The sequence below is a fragment of the Lissotriton helveticus genome, chromosome 7 (assembly GCF_964261635.1).
Source record: "Lissotriton helveticus chromosome 7, aLisHel1.1, whole genome shotgun sequence".
In the NCBI taxonomy this organism is placed as follows: domain Eukaryota; kingdom Metazoa; phylum Chordata; class Amphibia; order Caudata; family Salamandridae; genus Lissotriton; species Lissotriton helveticus.
This window is the reverse complement of record NC_136068.1, coordinates 129,314,129-129,336,847: the sequence shown is the minus strand read 5'-3', so window position 1 is coordinate 129,336,847 and position 22,719 is coordinate 129,314,129. Positions and strand designations below refer to the sequence as shown.

General features: G+C 44.5%; 1 protein-coding gene across 1 annotated transcript in view; it reads left to right on the top strand.

Annotated features, from left to right (window-relative positions):
- Positions 1–17,863, top strand: part of STK35 (serine/threonine kinase 35) — a 75,585-nt gene extending 57,722 nt beyond the window's left edge. Inside the window, exon 3 of the mRNA XM_078651699.1 lies at positions 13,693–17,863. The gene's annotated coding sequence lies outside the window, so the exon portion shown is untranslated. The remainder of the gene's footprint in view (positions 1–13,692) is intronic.
- The last annotated feature ends 4,856 nt before the right edge of the window (positions 17,864–22,719 follow it).

The window sequence follows — 22,719 nt, the reverse complement described above, 5'->3', positions numbered from 1 at the left end:
GTAAAGTCTAAAATCAGGGGCTCCCCATCCTCCCCTCTCTGGAAGGGAAATAAACCTGTAAGCCCTGCGGGTCTTCCCCTGTGCCCAGATAAACCTGTTGCAGATTGCCTCCAATGCATTAAACTGGCTTCAAAAAATAAAGGGATAGATCTGAAAAAATGAAGAATCTTGGGGAGAATCATCATCTTGATTACATTAGTGCACCCCACCAGCGAGAGATGTAAATTGTTCATCCTCTCTAAATCTGTTTTTACCCCTGATATTAGTGGAGCCATATTAATTTCTACCACCGCATCAAGATTTGCTGAATTTGCCACCCCAAGTATACCGCCGACCCAACTACCCTAGCATCATTACATCTAGAGTAACTATTTTCCACAATCTGTGTTTTTAGAGCTATTCAGACTGTAACCCGAAACCTGTCCAAAACATTGTGCCTCTTCTTCCGTCGCCCTGATAGCAATTGTGGGGTTGGGTGTCAGAATGGCCACATCATCCGCGTATGCCAACGTCTTTATCCGGCAGCCATTCATTGCTGGGATCTCTGGATTATTTTCTAACCTGCGCAGATACGGGTCCAGATAAGGCGCGAATAGCAGGGGAGATGATGGACAGCCCTGCCTGGTCCCTCTGCTCATCTTAACTGCTCCCGAGTGCCCACTGTTAACCCTGATCTTAGCCGTCGGATTTTTATATAGAGTCTGTATGGCCTTTATAAAGCCCTCCCCTATGCCACTCCATCTCATCACCGACCATAAGTAGCCCCAGGAGACCCTATCAAACGCCTTCTCTGCGTCTAAAAAAGCGCTGCCATAGGGTCTCCCAGGGTACCTGCTGCATCAAACATAGTAATCACCTGTCTGACATGTGTCGTCCCTTTACCTGGAATAAACCCGTGCTGTGTGGGACTTACCAGACACTCAACAACTCCCGAGTCTTTTGGCAAGCATTTTCGAGTACACTTACGTCAGCATTCATCAGAGTGATCGGGCGGTATGAGCCGGGAGCGGTTAGTGGTTTACCTTTCTTTGCTATTACAATGATGTCAGCCCCTCCCCATGATTCGGGAACCGATTCACCCTTCTGTGCCAGCAACATAATGTTAAACATATCTCCTATGAGTGCTGTTCGGAATACTTTGAACAACTCTACCGGAATCCCATCCGGGCCTGCTGCCTTCCCTGATGGTAGGTTGCCAAGAGCCGAAACCATCTCTTCTATCTGAAATGTAGCTTCTAGTCCCACCTTGTCATCCAGAGGGAGCTCTGAAGGCCGCACCTCGCTCAAATATCTTTCTGCCTCCTCCGCACCCTCAGTATTATCTGAGGTATAGAGGTCTGTGTAAAATTGTCTAAAGACTTCCCTTATCTGGTCTGCTTCTGTAACCGAGTTGCCCTGGGTGTTAGAAAGGCGATCCCAGGGGAGGCAGAAGATGTCTGACTGACCACCCAGAGACCCACCTCTCTTTCTGGAGTTGGCCGAGCGCCGTCGAGAGGCCTCCTGGGTGAGGCTCCTCTCCTAGAATCGTACAGCCGAGCAATCCCACCACTACAAATGGACACCACACCAGATGATGGATACTTAAAGACTTGTTCAGCAATCAAGGCAGGTTCTCTCAGCAATATATATAAACAACCGGATCGAGGGATCCTTAATGTCTCGGTGATTGGGGGAATCGGGTAGCGGGACAGTCTTAGGACCAGCCTGGCACCAGAATGCCCTACGCTCAGCTCTCGATCCTCGAGCTGGGGGGGGGTTCCGCAAGGTCGAGCCGCGCCAGCAGGGCTCCAAAGATGGTTCCAGCGAGGTCGGGCAGCGGCAGGGCCTGCAGGACTCCGAAGATGGTTTCAGCGTAACAAGGTCTTCTCAGGGTCAGCCGCGATTCGATCAGCAGGGCGCTCGACTCCAGGATACAACTACTCACACATTCCAGAGCTGCCCCAGATATAGGTCTGGAGTCCTTTGATGTCCGGACCCTCGCGCCTGGGGGTCGGAGGGGCCGGGATGAGTGTCCAGACACCCAGCAGGGGGGTGGAGCCAGCGCCCAGGGAGGCCGGAGGGCGATCGAAACCAGGCGTCCGGGGGCGGCTGGAGGGCCATCGAGACTCCCCTCCTCCTTGATCCGTCAAGTGGCCGCTTTACCACCTGGTTGGATCTTGGTGCCTCGATGTCGGGGCTTCGCTGAGGTCGGGCTGAGGTCGGGCCGAGGCCACGTGGTCCGGACGTGGAGGGCCCAAGAGGGAGTCGGGGCCTGAGATGGCGGCCCGGGGTAGGGCCGGACCAGCAGAGTGGGGCGAGTAGGAGTCGCTGTGTTCCTGAGGGGGAGAGCCGGGGGTCGCCGGAGTGGCGACTCTCGTTGAAGGCTGGAGAGGGTAGCTTCAGGGGGGAGGACAGGGGTCGATGTCGTCCAGGGCCCGCCATGCGGGAGGAGGGGGACCACGCCACGAGGCCGGGTCCAACACTGGGCATCTATGATTTCCTTAATTTCAGATGCCGCTCTTTTCTGCCTAATCCGAATGGCTAAAATATGGCCCACTCTTTCACTATACTCGTATGCATTCTCCTTTTTAGCCAGGTATTTCTCAGCTGTTTGGTGATTCCTTCCAGGGCATCTGCTTTAAGCGCAATAACCCTAAGCATATTCTGATCTAGGGGGGAATGCTGCCGTATAGCTACTGCTAGATCTTCTTCAGCTCTGATAAGGTTTTTACGCAATTCTTCTGCCTTTAGCTTCTCCTTCTTTTGAGCAGACAGTACAAAACTCAGTGTCTTCCCCCGCCCCCTGGACCCCCGCCTTGAAAGTATCCCACACTACCCCTGGGGGTGCAGTCCCTCTATTTATATCCCAAAAATCCTTAATCCACTTCATCTTATATACCTGATATTCCTGATCCTGTAGCAGCGCCCTCTCAAAAGTCCATTGCACATTTCTTCTTTGAGCCTGCCCCAATCTTAATGTCAAAACTAATGGGCTATGATCCAATATAATACAGGGCTGCCGTTCAATTTTTGACCCACCAATCAAACTATATGAAATGAAAAAATAATCAAGTCCAACCATAACTTGGTGAGGGGCCGAGAAAAAGGTACTACCATCTAGATTCGGATGCCATTTTATCCATGGATCTTCCAGGGAATTATGAGACACCATATCTGAAAGTGCTCTAAGTTTTTCTTTTCCTCCCTGTATACTGTCTCCCAGGTTGCAAGAATGAACTATCAGGGTCATGCAAATTAAAATCACCACAACAGAAAATTGGCTCAGGCCACTGTGCCAGTTCAGCGTCCAGAAACTGAAAAACATCTGGATCGTCCTCTGTGGACCCATAGATTGAGACCAATGTGATAGTCTCCCCTTTAAAAGCCATCTCCAACAGCACCCATCTCCCCATTGATCTTCTTTTTTCCTTTTCACTAGTGTATCTCTGTTCCTACCCAGCACTGCCACCCCTCTGGTTTTGGTCCCTTGATTAGATTTGGCTAATACTGCAAACCCCAACTTCTCCATAAGATATGCTTTAGTACCTTCTATATGGGTCTCCTGTAGACAGACCAAGTCCAAATGCAGTGCAGTCACTCTGAGTCTTTTATTTATTTCGTTAAGCCTGCAGACGTTTATCGAGGCTATTCTACATGCCATACAGATAGGTTTTGTATCCAATAGTTAGCACCACTAACTCGTAATGAAAAATCCGCAGCAGTTGATACCATGTATTGCCTTTCATGTACTGTATACCCTGTACCTTACTTCCTACCCAAGTGTGCTGTATCATCAACCTGAAACCGTGACTTTGCATACCATTTCCTCCCTCCTTCCCACCCTGTGGAAAATTGAATTTTGCCATGTTATGTGTGCCTACGTGTTCCCCATCCTATATTATATGTGCATGATCGATATGCATGTATCTCCCTATGACCGAATAAAGACGCAATTATAGTTGTGTCCAACTCTAGTATGCCAGTTATCCAGTCCCTGTGAAAGCAACGTGAATTAGGCTTCCAGGCCTATGTTGCCAACGTTTTCCATTGTGCACGTTAATTCAGAATAATGTCCCCGTTTCTAGGCCTCATGAGGGCCCGAACACCAGATTCAAGCTCCAGTTTCCTGAACCTGCTCCGAGGAGCGATGCAGCCCCCACCTGCATCCCTGACCCTTCACTTACTTCCTGCCGCGCAGCGCGGTGCCCGGCCTGGCTCTGCCTGCCTGCCAAGAATATGTTATGCCTCTAGTTATCAGTTCAGCTCTCAGTCTTCGCATTCCTAAGCTAACGAACCGCATAAACATCTTCAGCTATAGTCTAGTCTTTCTGTCTCCATGCAAGAGAATTACTATATTAATATCCATAGAAGATCCATAGCACACGCAATACATGAAGAATATATGCATGCACCAGCCTTAGTGTCAAGTAGCCTTTACCCTGATAACTTTTAGATTCTATCAACATGTACTCCAAACACGAGATACCAGATATGCTATAGGTACATGTCGTCCTGACATCTCAGACTTTCGTCTCCTCTTCTAGTGCAGAAGTCAGAGCCCCCAGTTCTCCCTAGATACACGTCATTGCCCGTTTGCGCGCACCACTAGGTTAAAGGTTCCAGCTGCTCAGGTAGCCCCCTCCATGTATCCACCCACTTCATGACACTTCTGTGACGTTCTCATCACATGTCTAAGTGCACACCCTGTGCACGCCTACTTTTCACGCCCATGTCTTATCTTACGCTTGTCACTTGTTACGCCTACTGTATGTAATGTAATTATGATGTTATAGTATATATAGCTTGTACTGTTGATGAAGCGTCGCAGCTGCCTTCGATGTCACTTTATTTCAGGCTGTCCCGATCCTGTCCCTTCCCTTATGCCTGATTAAAGCCTGATAACCTCAGATTCCTCGGATCCTGCCTCTTATTTATTGAGCTATCTGTTATTATTAATGTATTCAAAAATAGTACCGGTAATTATTTATTTACCACAACCCCCCGGCCCTTCCCACCCTCTTAATTCCCCCCCTCCCCCTTACAGGCAAATAGGTCGCGAGACCTATGTGTGGTCGCCTTAAATTGTGAGTCGCTTCCCTCTCCCACCTTCCTCCATCCTGTGCTATGCAACCCCAGATTCTTACACCTATCTACCTATATACAGCAGTGTATTTAAAAATAACATAGATCAAAACATTCATATATGGCCAGCCCCTTACCCGCCTTTCTTCTTAATTTCTTCCAAAAAATGTTGAGCTTTAATTTCTGAGGAAAACATCCATATTTTCCCTTTTGCAACTACCTTGAGCCTTGCAGGGAAGAGGAGATATGCTTCTGACCCAAGGCCCTGACAGGGTGCTTTCTGACCCAAGGGCCTGAAAGGGTGCTATCAGCTGCCTGAGTTTCCATCTCCGCTCCACCGTGACGTGACAAAAGTCAGGTCTGGCGAAGAAGGTGGTACCCTCCAATGAGCGCCTGCTATCTGGTCTTGCCTTGTCTATGATCTCTTGTCTTAGCAAAAAATTCCCTAGGTTGACAAGTATTGCCCTGGGTAGTACGCCCTGACCTTCAGCCCCTACACCCCCCGAAGCTTGGCCTTTCTTCCTTGCAAAAGGGAACCGGTGTGCCCTCTGTACCTCGTTCCCACTGCCACTGGGATTCTGGAAAGGCCCCCTTTAGCAGGTTCATCACAAACTGTCTAACATCTTGCCCTTCTGTCCCTTCTGCCACACCCAAAAGTCTGACATTGTTGCGTCTCTGCCTATTTTCAAAATCCTCCAGCTCAAATCCTCTGTTATCTTTTCTTGCTCCCTCTTAAACGACTGCCAGTTCCCAAAGTCATCCTCCAGTTTGCCTGTGCGTTCCTCGACCTCTGTTACTGTGTCTACGACTTCATTATACAATTTATTCACTCTCCTCGGAGCACCCTGAATTTTCTTTGAGGCCTGCTTTGCTCTGCGGCTTACTGTTCTTGCCTCTGCTTGCATCTGCTTGAGAGTGCTGTATAAAATTTAAAATGAGTCTCGTCGGGTTGAGTAGCCGAGTAGTCCCATGTTAGTCTCCTTTCAGTGCGAGGGGGAGACCTAGAGGTATGCCTTCTTAGTTTTGAAGCTCTCTTCCTCTGTGTGGATTCTTTACCAGAGGTGCTAGACCCTGAGGCTGTTTCCTCCTCCTCCAAACTTTCTTCGGTAGAAATTATTGATTCTGAGTCTTCATTCACTGAGAAAAAGCACTCCCCTTCTATTGAGCCACCTTCACCCTTTTCTGTTACATGTTTGGTCTTGCTTCCCCCCCCCCCCCCCCCCCCGGATTGCATGTATCAGCCAAGCTATCCCTGCTGCCCCAGGTACTAGCTGGCTGTCTTTGGGAGTTCATCTCTGCCTCCATCATCAAAGCCCCCAACATATCTGCATTTCCCACGTCCGTGCCAGCATGCCCCTCGTTGCCACCGCCTACCGTGTCATGCACTGGCTCCAGAATCGATCCTGCCGTGTGCGTCTCTGCTGCCGCTTCTGAGCCTCGGCCAAGTTCAGGCTGTTGCATGGCTTGGCAACCAGATTCTCCCCAGCCGCTGACGCTTCCGCAACGTCCTAGAGGACGCTCTTCCTGGGCTCCAGCTTCCCATGCACATCACCGGGCTGTCCAGAAACCTTCGTGGCCAAGATTTCTATCAAGGTAGGCTGCCGCGATGCTGAGTCTTTACCTTTCGATGTCTCTGCTCCTTTTGAAGATTTGTCCATGATAGTGCTCTGCGTGGCTGTCAGTGACATTTCTGATTACTCCGGATGTCTTCCCACGGATCTTTTTTTTCTCTTTACTAATGGGGCCAGTACTTTATGAATCGCCCTGTGAGCTTTCCAGACACTTACATCCGTACTCGATGTAGCCGGTGTTGTCACTTTTGTTGCCGCTGGATCCGACGAGTCTTTTGGCTTATCCTGCTTTGGTGGTCGAGGGGGCATCTTGTGCACCAGGTCTTGCTTCTTACTAGCATTCGCCAACGCTAGGACTTTCCCCTTTAGCCAGTCCCAACTCGACCAACTCCAGAGGAGCTTCTTGATGTAGCCGTACTCCTTCAGACCACCTTGCCACCAGCGTTCAAAGGCCATCAGGGGGTCCACAGCATCCTACTCATTCCTTATCCTAGCACCAGGTAGGAGAGGGAGAAAATGCGACTGCCTAGCACAACTCAGCAGCGGCCATCTTGACTGCTCGCAATTTTCCCTGGGTTGAAACATTTTCGACGCTTGTAAAACAAACCAACTAGAGATGCCCTTAAATGACACAAGGGCATGGAGTCATTAAAAATAATCCTTCATGTTATACTGGTATATAAGATTGTTTGAATGGGACACATGTCAAGCTTTTTTGTTGTATTGGTTTTTGTTTGGTTCCCGCTTTTCACATGGAACACTATGCAAATGGAAAATCTTTCCTCGCTGGATTTTATTGACCAGCAGCATCTGGGCTCCAGGAGGCAGACCCAGACACTCCCTTCACCTGAGCCAGCCTAGCGCATCTGTGTACCTCACAGCGCAGGACGCACAGTGCTGCGCCAGGGGCCAAGGGCTGGCAGGTCTGTGTGCGCACGTCTGCCCCAGGCTTGCCCTCCCTCTTGGTTGGATTCTCTTGCCATCCCTGGTAAGCCTACTAATCCTCATATCTTTATGAAATCATAGATCGTCTTTACTTTCTTGATAACATGGTGAAATGTAAATTGCCACGAGACTGGGGGCTAAGAGCACGGAATCTGGAAACGCCAATAACTTCATTACTTATCTTTCCGACGCTATGAGCTTGATTAACAATGAACTTGTAAATGTCGAAGCTAAATTGGTGGCTACGAAAAGTGCCTTGCGTAATAAGCCATTGTTGAGCCTTCTACCCTGTCAATCAGCTCATGAAGAATTACACATAATGCAGCTAGACCGAACAGAACTATCTACATATCCAAACTGTTAACTACATGGTTGGAATTTACAAAACTTTCACTCAATGAAGAGCTAATCTCACCTCCCACTAATCTATGCAGACAGTCTGTGAAACACATTGCAGCAAAGCCCAAAAGAGCTACTAAAGCAGACAAACCGGCTCTAAAGATCATGGTGTTATATCCATGGGACAACCCCAGGAGCATGCATCTTTGCCCTACAAAGATATAGAACTATTAATAGAGTTCATAATTCGATAATATTGAAGAGGAGTTATAAAGAGAGCAGCGTAATTAAGGATCGAATGACATCACTTGAACAAGACCTTCCGGGCCCATGTGAGCGACAGACCATGGGACATCAACGGATAGATTTGAGGCACCAGAGTGCCTTTTACTATTTGCCAGAGAAGAGCCAAGCTATGAAGAACACGCAAGTTGCATCTAAATCCCCCAACTGAAGGAGCAAGGAATGATCTTTTTGCTGCACCACATATGCAGAATACTAACCGTGATAGGGTGGGTATCTATACGAACACTTGGCAAAGAAAGTACAAGAAAGTTTGATAAAGCTGTCGAGACATTGTTTACCCCCAGAGGCAACACCGTATGTAATTGTGTTGAAAGATGTACCAAAATTAGCCTCTTTCACCATAGTCTTGGAGGGACTTGCACAACAAGGTAGTCCATTGGCTGTCATATCTGATATGTGAGCCAAATGACAAAGCCATAATATACTTAGTGGGACAAACATTGTGGGTGGGTTATTCTAGAAAACCAGTCCAGCGGGACTGTTGTAATCCACTTTTGTCTGCCATCTATGGTCGCTCATTTCTGTTTTGCACAGTAGGCAGTCGAGTAGAATAGCCACTTGGGAAAAATTGCTGGAGTTTCATTGGGTTATTTTTATAAACCACCCAAAGACTCTTCTATCCGAACTAACCCTGAACAGGGACAACTTGTGGTTGATGTGTAAGGGACATGTCTTGCTGGGAACTATGATTTGGGCAGTTGGGGTGAGCATGACTTGCAATATGAACCCCTGGAATATAGCAGAAATCGACCCAATTGAATGAAAATAACACCTAATGGGCTTATGACCAAAATAGTGCCCAAAACCTGCCCTCTCATACAAGGCAATGTCTTTTAGAACATGGAATATAGCGAGTGCTAAAAATTGGGTAATGAGTGGCATGAGCTAATTGGAAATCACAATTTGTTTGCCTTCAAGAAACGTGGTACAGGGGTTAGTTCTGTATTGAAGGTTAATCCTCTATGGTTACACCAGCTACACCAATGCCCTGTGGCAGAGCAAAGTGGGGCCTAGAAGTTTTGTTATCGACCCATATTCCACTAACCTTGATAAAGGATTTTATCAGTTCACCCTTTTTAGGTCGAGCCTAGAGTCCAAGATCTGCTCTGGTGAAGATCTGCTGTAGCTCAATACACGAGGGAAGCCTCGCTCTTATTTTCATTGGCTTGTGTCATTGTCCTTCGGTTAAATGCTGCCTTTGGATTCGTTTATAGGCCTGTTAGTCCATCCTTATTACGCCCATGTCATCATTTGTATCTTCCCATGGCTAGTGGCCACTTAGTGTTGACGTTGGGTGTTATTTAGACTGTGAGCACTATTTTTTTAATGAGGTTCTCCTACTGTCTTCTCTACCCCCCTTGCCCGTGCCTTCTTACCACCTCCCCCGTCCGCAATACCGTTGTCCAAGCCTTCTCGCCCCCTTCCCCCCCCCCCCCCCCCGTTTGTCCGTGCCTTCAACCCTCCTCCCCCCCTGCACTCCAGTTGGCCTGCCCCCCCCGTAGCAATACAATAGTCCTCGCGTAAATGCGAGCCGCATTGCAAGTGCTTGTTTCAGTTCCTATACCTCCAAACTGAGGAAAAACTGGGCTTTGTGTTTAATTACTATAATAACAGATTTGATTGTTCTAAAAGCTCTGTATTCACTGACTTGAAGGAAAATCTGCATAGGTTTGTTGCCAATATTAAAACCAATTTTGTCTATTTGGATGGCGATTTTTAATTTTGGCTCTTGTCTGGCTTCGACAGAAAAAGCTTGTGGGAAATCCTTCGATAATGGGAAAGGCTTGTCACACTTTTCACACAACATATATATGGAAAAACACTAAATGAAATGATATATGAATATATCACTTAGAATTGATGGTACAGAATCCAGGAAAAGAAAACATGTTACCGACTTTTTGGAAATGGAGGCCATTTTTCAATAATTGACCATCGGAATATCAAGACATGGCCTCAAAATGTTTGGTATCCCTGAGGTAGAGCGAAGTCCTTTCAGTGACTACACATCAATGTGCATAGACCTTTAACATTAAAACCTTCCATAAAGATGGCTCAGTTAGCTCCCCATATTGAAATAAAAGGCAACAGGATAAGCATTTGGTGAAAAGGTGTTGAGGAAACTGCTATCCTTGAAAAGATTGCTACGTTTAGTACAGCAGAGTTTAGAACGTGTACTGAGTGAGACACGTGTCCTCTCAAAACTATTATAACCTTTTGCAAAGTACACCCGCCATTGCAGGCGAATTTAAGTTGACAAACCAACTAGTGTCGGGAGGTTTGATCAGCATTGCACAAGGCCAATCAGAAGTTAGAGCGTTACAGGCCTTTCCTTGGAACAGGGATGATGTAAAATCGGCACACTCCCTATATAAACAAGCTATTCAGCAAAAAGCAAGTACGTGGAAAGGCTTGGCCGATCTAGAACAGGCAGCCGAACTTAAGGACACTACGCTGTTCTGAAAGACTATCAATCAGCCATTTCTTGGAGTCAACGGCCCCCACGGCAGACATGAATGTGCTCCTCGATGATTGGTTAAACCACTATGTGAGAAATGTTAATCCCAGTAATTAAGTGAATCTTCCCTCTGACAAAATCTTTGTGTTAATCCTCCCTATTTAACTCATTTTACACTTGAAGGTGTTTAATCTAGCTCAGAGGAAAAAGTGCAAATGGGTTTCCCCGACCCAGACAGGGTCCCTATAGATGTTTTTCTTTATGCAAACTTTGGGGTCCCATTTTAACACCACTGTGCACAGCTGTCATGAAAGCATACCTTCCAGCATCATGGTCCGATAGTATTACAAGTGTATTTCTTTATTTTAAAAGGGAAATGGGGGATGCACAAAGTTACAAATTAATCTTATTTCTCGGCTCTTCAGTCAAGATGCTTGGCAGAATTATACTTGGAAGATTAGAAAGTAGGGCAAATGATTAGAACGTGCTCCTTGAATCAGAATTTGGGTTTAGAAGTGAAGTCGGAAGTCTGGAACAATGTATCAACTTGAACTTACTTATAAGTATACAATAGCACAAAAAGGTAAACTCTCTTTCACTGCCTTAAACAGCGAGTTTGACTTGGTCCATTATGCCAAGTTATGGAAGACTCTGGAGCTTCTAGGTGCCCCAATAGATATTTCCTTATCCCAATTATATAGCCAACTGTCTGCCCGGGTGCACTATGGAACTAATGGCAAATGTACTTAACGGTTAAGAGGAATTCTGCTTCAGTACTTTGCACCCCTGCTATTCTCCCTTCATATAAAGGAGGTGGATAAGATACAAAACCCACAGCTGAACACCCTCCTCAAATAGGCACACGACCAACCCCAATTCTGATGTATGCCATTGATGTGGTCCTAATTTCATGAACTGCAGACGGCCTGCAAAAACTTATTGAAGATTGTTTCATATATGGAAGGTACAGATATGAAACTAAACCTAGCAAAGACTTTAGTAATGGTATGCGCCCATGGTAAAATCAAGAAAAATACCCATACTGTTAAAGGAGAGGTATTCAAAGAAACCCAAAGCGTTGACTATTTAGGCAGGCCTCAAATTCCACTCGACCCCTCGCATAGTGGAGCTAAATTTAACAAGGTCGCACTTTTTAGGTCCTACTCGCCCTTTCTGGGGAGTAGGAAAACAAACCAACTTTTGTCCTGTCTGTGAAAACGGAGCAAATGTGACAAGATAACAAGATTTAAAGGCATTTTTATTGATCACAAAGTTAATGAGCCATAAAGATGCCTTTAAATCTTATCTTGTCACATTTGCTCCGCTAAAGGTACTAGTCCTGCAGGACTAGTACCATTTTTGGGATTTTTGGAGGCCTGCCTATTAGGCCTACACTTTCACAATACTGGGAACTGGACACCTTATCCAGAAATAGGGATGCTGAACTTTTTGCAATCTGTAGAAGCAATTTTCAGGTTTTCCGCTAAAATCTGAAACAAACTGCTTAGAGTTACTCAGACTTTATAATAGCAAATGCATTAGTAGTGTCACATAAGGGGCTGCTATATGTGGAATGACCGATAGTAGGCTCTTACAGGTGTTGGAGAATCATTTTCTGTGTAGACTATTAGTAGTCCCAAGATCGACCTCTACTTATTGTCCACAAGGAATTGGCAGTTCCTTACATGGAAGAAATTATTAATATTAATGCACTTATAATTTGGCATTGTACATGGTGCAAGTTGGGAACCAAGTTTAAAAAAAGGATTGTCTGGCTTTGGATTTATAGAGAAGAAAAAAAACCTTCTCATGTAAAAAAAAAACATCTCTCGGCTGAGATGGATTAAAATCTCACTGTGGGTGACCCTCCTAGTATTTTTATATTCTAATAAACATGAACTGAAAGCTCCTTTCGAAACACAGAATGTCTAGAAGAGTCTATTAAATCCACAGTCCAGAGATGTCGACTGTCCTACACAACCTGGCATTCCAAATTACTACTTACTTGTTCCAAACATACAACACCGATTCCATCTTACAAGACTACGTAGAGGTATGTTGCTTTTTTCCAAATGCCCATGCGATGGCCAATGTGAGCAAACCACGCAGCACTTTGTCCTGCTCTGTAAATTTCACCGGGGATGCTAGGAAGCGTGTTTTTTAAACCGCTGTTAAGGAACAGAAATTCTTTTATAAAGATGCTTTTAACTATGTATGTGAACTTGATACAGTGACTATGTGTATGTGTTTTGTAATTTCTCTTTATTTCTGTGACAAAAGATATAGCCATCTGGAAAATATATTGCATGAGCCTGATTAATGTTAGATTCCTACATGGCCATAAGAAGTTTGCCACATTTTCATGTAATTCTGGACTGTATTTCTCATATCTTTTTATTGAGTTTTTTTACCTGAGTTTTATTGCATGCAACCTTTATGGACTCTTTTTTTTTTTAATCCGATTTTGGAATTGAACGTAAAGAATAATTGATATATACACGTAGTGACGACTCTTCAATAACTTCTATTGTGAACAGAACACTTATGTACAGCCATTATTGCACTTGTATTAACTGTATCATTAATAAGAACCATTGTTCTTTGAAAATACTTTATGCCCTGGTTCTAGTTGGGAAGAACAGCCCTTGTTTTTTAAGTTAACCCACTTTGAAGCGCATGCTGTCCCAGTCGGTCTCATACAATGGGGCCCCAAGTTTGCCCATTAACTCCAACCTGTAGTATACCATCATAGTAAGCCACTGGTATGTTCAGTGGGCGTCAGTTGGACTTTTGTGTATACTTAATCCATTGTATTGATACACAGCTTTGTTTTTGTGCACTTGTAATGGGTTGCAACACTCCATGTTACTTTCTGTGCGCCCCCCCCATATGTGTTTCTGCTTAAAACATAATCTGAGATTGTCAGTGTCACTACTTCTATGATGCTGTATTTTGGGAATTTGCTATTGTTGACCCTGCAGTGTGCTAACCAATTTCATGTTCATTTTCCAGGTTTGGCGGACCAGGTTGTACTCTCATTGCAGGAAGTGGCAGGCTGCTGGAAACTGGGAGCGAATTGTCTGCATTGCTAACATCTGAAGACTTTATTATTTTTCAACCCTTTTGGTTTGTGAGAGCCTCTTCAGCTGATATGATGCTATGCAATGATTAATCTGAATGGGGGGTAGAAGAGAGGTGGAGGAACACAGGATGTGTTTGGGGGGGGTTGCAATTTTACCAACACTGTACTTTCTAAATATAACTAATGGTACTTCATGGGAAGAGTTTGTTCATCACGTTCAAGGCTGTGTGGTGTAACGTATGTATCGCTCCCTTCCTCTGCACTTGGAAATTATCTTTGCCAAACACCTCCCATCACCCAAAACCTCAAATTCATGAAGTCCATGAATGATGCCTCAGTTGTGCTGCTGCTATGTTAGTCCATCTCTTCCCAGATGCAAAAAGGCAGAATGCAGTGGCCAGGCATGCCTGTCTATGCAAACCTTATTGTGTAGAAGGGGGCTACAGTACTTCTTACCCCTTAGCATGGTCTTTATGTTACACAAGATCTGCCATGGGTCAGTAATGAGTTGCTTTCCTCCTTGTGCATTACTGGTTGCACTTAGTTTGTTAATGTCTGCCTGCTTCAGTGGGATCTTGCTAGCACTTTCCAAGGTGCATGGGAACCTCAAAGCAGTAAAAGTACATGCGTCTTTGCCCTTCATTTGCAGAGTCTTGTTAGACCGCCTGTGTGAGTGAGTAGAGGAAGGTGGCACTTGACTCTTGGAGAGCATTGCGATGTGTCATGCTGGCATGTTTTTTTGCATCCTAAAGACTTTGGGTTGTTGCCAACCACCCACAAATTTGCCTGCTTGAGTATATGCAGCTGCCATTTAGTTGCACACAGTCTTGGTAGAAAGTGTGTGACAGCAGATTCACACTAAACAATGGGACAGAGGAAGCGATTGATCACCCACTCACATGGCTAAACCAGTGACAGTTACCACTCACTGGTCTGTTCTTGAAATTGACTTATAGCTTTTTGTACATGTAGTGTCACCATGATCGTCACCTTATGCCACAGTTATCTTGCTCTTTCTGTAGATCTTCCTGCTTAGGCTGTTTTTTCTTTCCGTGCCCTCATTTGCTTTGCTTGTATACCAATCTGTTCTGCTGGATTTACCTGTGGGTCAGCCCCCTGGACCCTTTGAAAGCTCAGCAAACTGGAAACTGATCTTGGAGTGTATTTGCAAACCCCTCCTGCTTGCATATTTCCTGTGGAAGCATATCTAGATGGAGGCTAGTTTGTCCCAAAAAAAGAGGGAGACTACTAGCATGGACTCACTTGTTCATCTGTTCACCATCTTGTTGGTTTTCCAAACACGTTTGCTGTACCTCAAAGGTCTGGGCTGGAAGGTGTCTTTTTTCGTAATGTCTGCCATGGTGGTGCCCACAAGGTTTTGTGACATTATGGGGCATGCATTTTTTTTTCTTCCAGCAAGTTCTCCATTAAGTTAACCTGCTTTCAAAGATGCCCTTAACCTTGAGGCATCAATGCCTGTTGAAGAAACCCAGGTTGGATAGTGCTGTCATATGGGAACTGGTGTGGGTAGTCTTATGCCTGCTCACTATTTTGAGATTGCCTATGCTGCTGCTCCGCAGGGAGAAGTCCTGCCTGGTCTTGTCCTAATCTTTGTGTAAAAGCCTCAGTGCCTTAAAGGGGGGACATATAGTCTGGTCTCTTGAAACAAATCTCTTGTCTGGGTCTGGCATATGCCTTAATCTTTCAGTTCTACAATTGGTGATCCCTTTTGTTTAACAAGAGCTGGTGCGGTCTGCCATCAGTAGAAAGGTAGATTTGGTTTGCGTTCACCTCCAGCATTAGCACCATAAATGTTAATGTAGCCCTTTGATCCTTTTTTGGTTTTTGAAAGATTGCTCTTTAACTTCCTCCACACATACTCTGACTTCCAATGCAGTTTTAACTTTTCTCTCACCCAAACTGTCCAAATTATTTTTTCTTAGCAGAGTTCTTGCACCTGCTCTACCTCCGATGTATGTGCCTTCTGTGAGCCCTTACCCCTACCTGTTTGGTCACACAACTCTCCTAGTAGGTTGCTTTTACCACTAGCTTTCAACCTTACAGTATCCTAAAAGTGTCATGCCACAGCTGCTTTTCGAAGTGTGCTGCACCAGTCTAGTGTTAGCTGCCTTTGCAATTTATCTTACTACTTCAGCACAGTCACTCTTTCTGGTTTTGCTTACCTGTTACCTGCCTGTGCTGCTGTCTCAAGCGTTTTAGTGATTGTTGTTTTGCAAAACTTGGGAAAGTAGTAAGACACTTACACTAAAATAGTAACTTCCCTTGTTCTTATTCGCAATCAAATGTCCAGTGGTGGTTGAGATTTTGGGCCTCTGAAGGGACCATTGGCTTACTCTTATGCTTCACGCTTGTTGACATTGCAGATGACATTATGTGAACTTGCAGGATTTTTGCTGCAGCCATTGATTTCTCTGCTCAACTGTGAAAATGAGAACATTGATGGCATGTTAATAATTTTCACAATCCCTTTAAAACTAGTGCAGTTTTAAGATGTGCAGATGTACCGCATTCTTGTATTTTTGGGTTAATTGTGCAAAAACCATTTCTCTGGTGTTATTTAATGGTCTTGACGTTTTATAAACCCTTCTTGATATAGTAGACTTGTCTTTTTGTCCTGGTGCAGCGCCAGTACATTCAGAAGTGCCAACCTGTTTCGAATTCTAAGGATTTTGACACTGCCACTGTTCTGGGATTGTTGACACGGATCAGTTTTGTTTAAGTGTGTATTTCACTATCTACAGGCCAAGATCTAGGGAGTTCTGCTGCTCTTGATTTCTGTTTAGTTTTCCATTTTATTCTCTATGCCTGTTTTCTGAGCCCTTGGTTAAGCAGCAATTCGTTTTCTTTCACTCATTGATTTGTATTGCCAATTGTGCCCAGACAGAATCTGCTGGAGTCGTTTTTTTCTTTTAATGTATTACAAAGGACTGGTGGAAGATGGACTCCTTGAGCAAGACTGCATCTGATTTAACTGTCCCATTGAACTGAGTGATCAGTTTTAGCGGTTGCAGGCTTTGGCACCACCAGGTGGGTCGGCTTGTGCTTGCTTTAGCCATCCTATGTTCTCCAATCTTTACAGTGAACTTGTACTACACGTGTATTTTGATAGAAAGACTTGTCACTTGTGAGATTCCTTGTTTTGCACTTGTGCCCCCTCCTGATTATGCATCTATGTTGGTGCCCCCTCCTGACTGGTCACTGTCCAGAATAGTACATGCTACTTGAAAGATGCAGAGTAGTGATTGGATGCTTCTTTAGGAAATGTTATGTGCAAACGGAGGCCTTTGATACATGACCCTGGTACTATTCCACACATGAGAGAATGCAATTGCTGACCTTTTGTGACATTTAGAATTTTCGGAAAAGTGACCTAGAGGTGTCTGAGGACCTTCATGAACAGCTTACGTATTGGGGTAGTGGTGCTCTCCATAAACACGGGTGCTTTTTTCTGATCCCCCCCATAGACGTAGACTTTGGCATGTGACATTTGGTAGAGCTGCTGGCTTCCCCGGTTTAGGGTTTTCTTGGGTGAGGAGCGCTTTGGGTATGTTTAGGCCTGTGAGTGCACCTTAAGAATGCTCAGGGCAATCATTTAGTTCCTGTACTGCGTTAACCTTGTCACAAGTCTGCTTGCGTTAAATCTATTGAAAGACATCAGCACATGGTCAGAAGACTTTATTTTTATATATAAGTAAAAAGCACCTGCAAACTATTCAAGAATGCCTTCTCCCATTCCCCCATAACTTAAGGCCGAGTTCATGTAGAGTGGCAGAATATGCTTAAAATAACATGACAAGGGAACAACTTAAACCCTGCAAGGGAAGACCTTTCAAACTCTAGTCGATTCCTCTGTATTTTTATTCTTCACTTTTTGCACAGAAGCTGGTAATAGGACCTTTGTGTGAACAACTTTATAGAGCTATTTTTTTGTACTTGGTTAATGGAGTTTGCTCCAGATCATTATATTTAAGTTCCTTGAACACTGTGGATACCCTGTTGTGTATGAATGGCCGAGACACTGTAAATTAAAGTTTGTGTGAATAATAAAAATTGGTTTAAAAGCCATATTCAAGCCACAAATAACTTGTGCCTTTTTTGTTTTGCTTTGCTATGGATGGGTTTGTTAGGGTGTTGGGCCAATCTGTATCCACCCTTAGCCTCTGGTATTCGCTTGGTGATGTCAATCAGCCACCAAATTGACAGGTAAACAATTTAAACTATGAATTCATCTTCTTGATTCCCGAACTGTCACTCGTCTGGAAAGGCTTTTCCCCACCAGTTACTCTCCAGGGATGCTAGGTTGTGCCATGTGGTTCCAGCTATGACTCATGTCTGCAAGACATCTCGCTGTTTAATAGGCACCCAACTGAGCACTGATTTTCATGAATGCAGTTTCGAGCACACTATTGGTGCTTCACAGACAGCTTTCAACTGATTCGACAGTGTTAAGATCAAATTTCTCTTGACACACTGTAGTAATCCTAAGATTCATGTTCCCTGATTTAATTACAGGTGACCAAAGAGCAAATTTTATTTTGGGGCTTTGACTGCAGGAGAGACTCTCTTCTACAAGAGGTTAGCCTCCCGAGATGGAACGATCTCCCAAAAGCTGCTGAAGATCCCGTCTGAGGTGTGATGTCTAAGTTTGCTGCAGTACACTCTGGGCCACTACCCTAGTGTGTGGCAACTCTGGTGTCTCCAGTTTCCTCCTAAAACCACCACACCTCCACATCCTTGAGGGTTATGAGCACCCAGAAGATAATCTCAGACAGTCTTCTTCTTACTCCAGTGCTGGCCTTTATCTTGACTTGCAAAATATTTGGATGACTTACTGGCGGAGGCAGAGTACCTGATTTTAGTCCAGGATCACCTGTATATGGATTCTTCTCCATGTGCTTTACCGTCACCGCCCAAAAGTCCATCCTCATTTCAACAGAGTGGTTGACCTTCATAAGTGCAGTGCCAAGCATGGCCTGAATGAAGGCCTTGCCTAGGATCATGGTAGTTCCAGAGATTTAGGTTTCTGATTCAAGTTAACCTCCTGCCTCTGGGGGTCTTTCATCTGCTTCGCTTTATTTCATCACGCATCCTGTTGGTTTCACATGCCAGATGGCAATTACTCAACACCGAAGGAGTCTCTTGGCATCATAGTTGGTCCACCCAGGCATACACTGGTGTATGGACCTATCCATTCTAGAGGTGGGTCTTTTTTTTTCTCCCAACAAGCGAACTTGTGATCTCGCTCTGTGGCCTCACTAGGCTTGTGTGTGCGCGCCTCTGGCCAAAATGTGGCATGGGATCCTAGCAGCATCAGCAAATAAATGAGCTAGTTGTGCGGGATGGTTCAGCTTGACACAAAGGCATTTCTTTCGTCAGTATCCAGCACCGCCATTCACAGCCCCATCTAATACACCAACAGGCATGGTGGCATGGACCTCTGGACCGTATGTTGAGTGATGATTCACATGATTGATCGAATACTGCCACTGGAAGTTTTCCTGATAGCAGCCCATGTGGCATGTAGCTTCAACTTGTGAATGGATGCTCTGTCACATAATTGGAGGATCACACGTGAACAATACACCTTGAAGTGACAGGCGGTATTCACCATATTGGGGTTTTAATCTGTAGATCACTGCCCAGAATGGGCCACCCACTTTTCTCAGAGTTGTTACTTGGCAGAAATGCCTTCATATTGTACTGGTCCCAGGCCCTGTTGTACATGTGGTTTTTTTCTTTTTTTTTTTAATTGATGCTTGATTACAATGTGACAAGTAACACATTTTGATTTGCAGTTATAGACAGACAATGAAAACAGAGGAGGTTCTACACGTATTAGTTAACTTATCAATTGATTCACAATTAGTACTTCATACTGCCACATTCAATTAAGCAAATTCCATTTCCGTAACACTTCCTAATGCATGGTTTTGTGTTTTTTTTTTTTTTTTTTTTTTTTTTTTTTCCATCTAAAGAAATTTCCAAACATTACTGAATTGTGGGCTGTATGTTTTTCACTCTGTTCTTTTTCTGAACTAGATGACCGTGAAATTTACTGACCACCATGGTAGGGTTGGGTTGACCACACCACCATGGTAGGGTTGACCACCATGGTAGGGTGCTTCCTTTTTGCATCTAGGTACCACGAGACATCCTAGTGCTCAGATTTTGTTTTGCTACTATAATTTTGCAAAACCAGCGGTGATGCCTGAAGTTGAGCTACTGATGTTAATTTGTTGATTGTTTGGAGTGATTTGTTAATGGGTGCAAGTGTCCTCTTGTGGGCCTCAAGTGAATTTGTACTGTTGAATTGTCCCCACCACCAGTTGGTTATGCGGCAGGACATTTTTGAAAGTACTTAAGTGCTCAAGAAGCAATATTTTTTTATTATGCTTTGCCTTCTGTGGCTTTATAAAAAAAAAATTAAAACTGGGATTATTAAATGGGTAGTTAATTACAGATGCATATCAAACATTCCTGGTTCTCGCTTGGCAATATGAAACTTGAGTTTTTAAAGTTTATTCATCCATGGATTTGTAGTCTTAGTGTACACAGGGTCTTTGTATTAACGGGAATGTACTGAGTCTAGCTTTTACAGTCTCACTGGGAGCATTTCACTGCTGTCTATTTAACTGGGAATATGCCAGGCATTCAACTGTGCCTCTGTGCTCCCTTGTATGTCTTGATCTGTTTACATATCTTCACAGGCATGGCTTGCTGGCAACTGCCAGTATTCTTTTTAGACTACACAGTGCCTTAAGGAAATTACTTGCCCTGAAACTGCCGAATTATTTTGATCTGCAGTGTATCTGATGAAATAAGTATTGTTACTTTTATTATATTTGTTCCTGATCTTTCCCATTATGTTGGTATTCCTGTCACCTAGTTGTAGAAATGGAATGTTCCACAAGCTGTGAGACTGATAGTTTGGTGTCTTGCGGCTCTGACTTGACCTTCCTGTGTGAATACTTGCACTTGCTAAGGCTCGAGAAAAACGCTGTGTTTATTTTTGCCATAGATTTCCTGGAGGGGTGGGTATGGAGCTTTACGCAACTAGAAGCTTATCAAATATGTTGCGGAGGACGTCTTGACCAACTTTAGCGTCCTTCTGGGAAGAAGCCACCAGTATAATGTCACAGCTGCTTGCTACTGGCCTGATAGGTACATGCCTTGAGAATGCTCCCAAAGTGGACTTGGCTCAGGTAGATTTTGTTCCCTTCCAGGGTATCATCACCAATGTCATTAGCATTAGAATATTCCTGTCTGTGTGTGAGGACCCCAGAGCATGTATTAAATAAATACCATATATGTACGTATAGCATAAAATATGTACACAGTACATTAATACATATATGTATTTACATAGTCCATATCCACCTGATCATCAAAAAGGACTACCCAAAGATGCACGGACTTCGTCCTCTGAGACGTCATCTTAGATTGTGGAACATAAAAATCTAAGGTCACGGGCGTAAACATGGCACTCACAAGAGGGTCACTCAACAGAAGCTGAGAATTATGTTGGATACTGGCAGGCTGAATCGAGCATATCACCAACACTGGCCATGATTTGTCCCATTGAAGACATTAAGATGGTAACCCCTAATTGTCCTGTGCATGTCCTTGACCAATAACTTTGCCTTGTATTAACCGCTACCACGTTTTCCCGCTGTGTGCTGGAATTTCAAAAATGCACTGTTTATGACAGCCAGCTCGTCATCCGCGTAGCACAGGTAACGCCCATGACGAGCTGGCTTTGTCATCAGCGCTGAAGGGGTTAAGATACCTTGTAAAAATTAACTGCATATGCAATTGTTTGTATTATGTTTTGCGATAAAACTAAAGTACAATATTTTTAAAAAGGACTACTAAACTCTTATGGACACTCCACCAGTGAGTATCTCCAATAGACCTAAATACATTCAATGAAGTGTTGGTGAGAAGGGTGGTATGATCGATGTAAGTAACCACGCAGGGCATGTGCAAGAATTTTTTTCAAGAATGGAGGCATCTGCAAATTGACCTGTTTCCAGACGAAGCAACAAAAAAGCCCAGATTTCACATCCAGGTTCTACGGATCGGTAACAAAGAGGAATTGCATTTTTTTATCGACTGGTGGTCTGGGACATTTATGTAGGGGTTTCCTCCCATTTCCTGATGCTGACCGTCATCAAAAACCAGTACTGAGCCTAGAAGAATGACCCTGACTGCTCCAGAATGGCCTTGACAGGGTTTGTACCTGGATCTTTCACCTGTCAAAGACCTCACATGAGACTGTCATGCAGACCAGATCTCCTCTACAAGCTCTGAGAGAAGATTTTCCACCCTATCCTTCCCCTCACTGAGTTTGACAGCATGGTTCCTGAATTCCTGCGGTATGGACACATAGACCTATCGCAGGAGTGCATGGACATTCTTTGGGAGTCCAAGAGGCCCTCAACCAGATGCACTTATGCTTTCAAGTGAATTTTGTTTTTACATGTGGTGTATTCAAAATTATTTCCTTCCTATTTCAGAGCAGGAGGATGTAATATTAGCTTGCCTGCTCCGTTTAGCAAACTCTAGCCTGCGATTCTCATCTATTAAGGTAAATCTTGCAGCCATAATTGCTTACAGAAAGTCCCTACACAAAGGTCCTTCTTCCAGAGTCCTGTTGTGATAGATTTCTTATAGGGGTTGAAGATGTTCTCACCAGTACGCTATCCTTCTCTCCCTAGGGAACTGAATGTGGTTCTTTCAAAGCTCATGGGAGTCCTCATTTAAAACTGTACATAAGGCAACCTTACAACACCTTACCTGGAAAGCTCCTTTTCTGGTAGCCATCAATTTGACACATGGTCCGCAAGATTCAGTCTCTGCACCAAAGAGCCTTACAATGTTCTATGCTAACAGGGTGGCGTTGAGGACTCAGCCAAGTTTCCTGGCAAAAGTAGTGT